Here is a 2,896-nt window from a genome sequence, read left to right as displayed (position 1 = left end):
TGTACACAGTGACTGCACCAGCAGAATAGTGAGTGCAGCTCTGGAGTATAATACAGAATGTAACTCAGGATCAGTACAGGATAAGTAATGTGATGTATGTACACAGTGGCTGTACCAGCAGAATAGTGAGTGCAGCTCTGGAGTATAATACAGGATGTAACTCAGGATCAGTACAGGATAAGTAATGTAATGTATGTACACAGTGACTGCACCACAGAATAGTGAGTGCAGCTCTGGAGTATAATACAAGATGTAACTCAGGATGAGTGCAGGATAAGTAATATAAATCTTTTTTTTTTCTCCTTAAGACGTCGGAATAGCCTTTAGAAGGCGCTATTTGTCTCTTACCTTTAGAAGTTGTCTCCAACCCGCCGTTCTGTAGAAATACAGTTTTTTACTGGTATGCCAATAAGTTCTCTTGCAGCACTGGGGGCATCCCCAATGCTGTCAGAGAACTCTCTCCAGCAACGCCTCCATCTTCAACAGCAACTGCCGCTTCTGTCGTCTTCTTCCGGCTGGGGTCACACTCCGCTCTTGCGCGCATGCGCAGTACGCTCCTGTAGTTCTCTGGAGTACTGCGCGCAACAGCGGAGTGTGACCCTAGCTGGAAGAAGACGACAGAAGTGGCGGTTGCTGTTGAAGATGGAGGCGTCGCTGGAGAGAGTTCTCTGGCAACATTGGGGACACCCCCAGTGCTGTGAGATAACTCATTTGCATACCGGTAAAAACCGGTATTTCTACCGAACAGCGGGCCGGAGACGACTTCTAAAGGTAAGAGACGAATAGCCTTTCTAAACGCTATTCCGTTGTCTTAAGGAGAAACAAAAGATTTTTAATGGTGGAATCCCTTTAAGGTTTGTCTGACTACAGCTTACACAAGGAAACAATGGAGTATATAATGTAGATAACACGTTTCTTGCCATGCTCTTCTACCCGTGACCTGGCAATAATCTTGACTTCCACAACAAATAATCCTCATTATTTCCCAGGGCGCTGGCTGGGACTTCTTGAGTATTTGCACTGACTACAGGTATAGCGTTGCAGGGGATGACAGTTTCATGTTCTGACTTGTTTGAGTTACTATATCGCCATTATGTCTATTGTATCCACAATCCCTGATAATACCTTGATATTTGATATCATCAGCGGCAGGGTTTATGTATATAAACAGTGCGCTGATGTGGAGCCGGCCGCTCGGTAAGGGCCACGTATTTATCATATTACAAATATATGATGTCATGTCAGTGGTGACGGATAACAGTGAATGATATGTTACAAGGTTGGCTTTATATGTAGTGTTATATTCTGAAAGTGACAAATAAAACTCAATTTGTTACCCCCCAGGGGTCGGGGTATCCCAGATATGAGTTTCTGTAAAGTCCTTATATTGAAGAATGTCAATGTGAAAAGTGAATGTAACTGAGCTGTAATTCCAGGCACAGCCACTACGGAAAATATAGCGCTATTCCTGGCAATCAATAAAAGGGATTTGCTGGGTCCGAGATTCAGATGCCCATTGATCTGATATTGTTAGCCTATTCTAAGGCCATCAATTTTGTAGTCCATATATACATATATACAGTGAAATATTGTGATTATTGTGAAATTGAACTTTGTGTACATATATATATATATATATATATATATATATATATATGTACACAAAGTTCAATTTCACAATATTAATGTTTTTTTCCAATGTAAATAATTGAAGCACAAAGCTTCACATTACCGCTGTCTCTCACTATTGCTCTTCCCCAGAACTTTGTCCTCCTGACATTTACAAGGTCCTATCTCCGAGGTCATAAATAGTAATATACCGTAAGCTATCAGGTCTCATTTACAAGAAAAACTATCACCAACCACACCCTATCCCTCTGTTGTGACCTCTACTAATAGGCGGTAATTTGTGGGAAACCTGTCAACAAGCGTCCAATTTCCCTGCAGTGCCACGACAGGAAAAAACTGGAATTACACAATGTCCATTCAAATCAATGGTTGGCTGTGTAATGCAGGACAGGACGGGTCCTCCAGAAGGTCCTCCAGGAGGAGAGGCACTCTTTGTAACAGATAGCTCATAATTCCCTGATAAGGCGTAGCTCAACTGGACAACCCCTTTGAGCGTAGTATACAGAATTCATATTTACATACATAAAGGAAATGTAGCAATAGCCCCATTTTTTTAGGATCCGTTGTGATCTGTCCAACATGGCCACAAATGTAAGATTACTTAGCTTACGGCTCCGTTCACACCTTTGCTGCTATTTCAATTGTTCTGCTCCATCATAGGAACAGATAAAGATAATTTCGCTGGCGCCATAGCTCATTGAGTAGAATGGGTTCCATTGGGTTTCTCTTATTTTACTGCTCACTATTGTGTCTGCCATTTTAATGGAGCATAGCCGCCAATGCAGATGTGAACATAGCCTAAGAAGGACGGATGTACATTACCCCATACGCTATCTATGGTGCCTAGCTTCAGAGACCTCAACCTGGGAGAGTGAGTAGGAATGCCCCCAGGTTAGAGGACCTGAAAACAGGAGACTACTGCTTTGGGCCCCCTTACTCTCGGGCCCACGTGTGACGGCAGTCCCTAGGCAAATGGACGTTACCATTTCACTGCTAAAGGAGGTGTGTCCCATCACAGCTTGGCACTGATTGGACAAACAGAGACACACCCCCATTGGATAACACCCAGTTGTCAATTTATTCATGTTTCCAGGATGAACAACAGAGGAATGAGACAACACCGAGTTACAAGAAAAGATGCTTCAGAATTGTTATTTTATGGGGATGCAAGTCTTACTAAAACAGGCAGGGAATGAGATAAGTCCCCTTTAATGGGATAGATTAGGGCTACCATTACTCTAGTTCCCTATGGCAAAGGTCCATGTAG

Source organism: Leptodactylus fuscus, chromosome 3 (assembly GCF_031893055.1).
Source record: "Leptodactylus fuscus isolate aLepFus1 chromosome 3, aLepFus1.hap2, whole genome shotgun sequence".
In the NCBI taxonomy this organism is placed as follows: Eukaryota; Metazoa; Chordata; class Amphibia; order Anura; family Leptodactylidae; genus Leptodactylus; species Leptodactylus fuscus.
Note: the sequence above shows the minus strand (reverse complement) of the source record.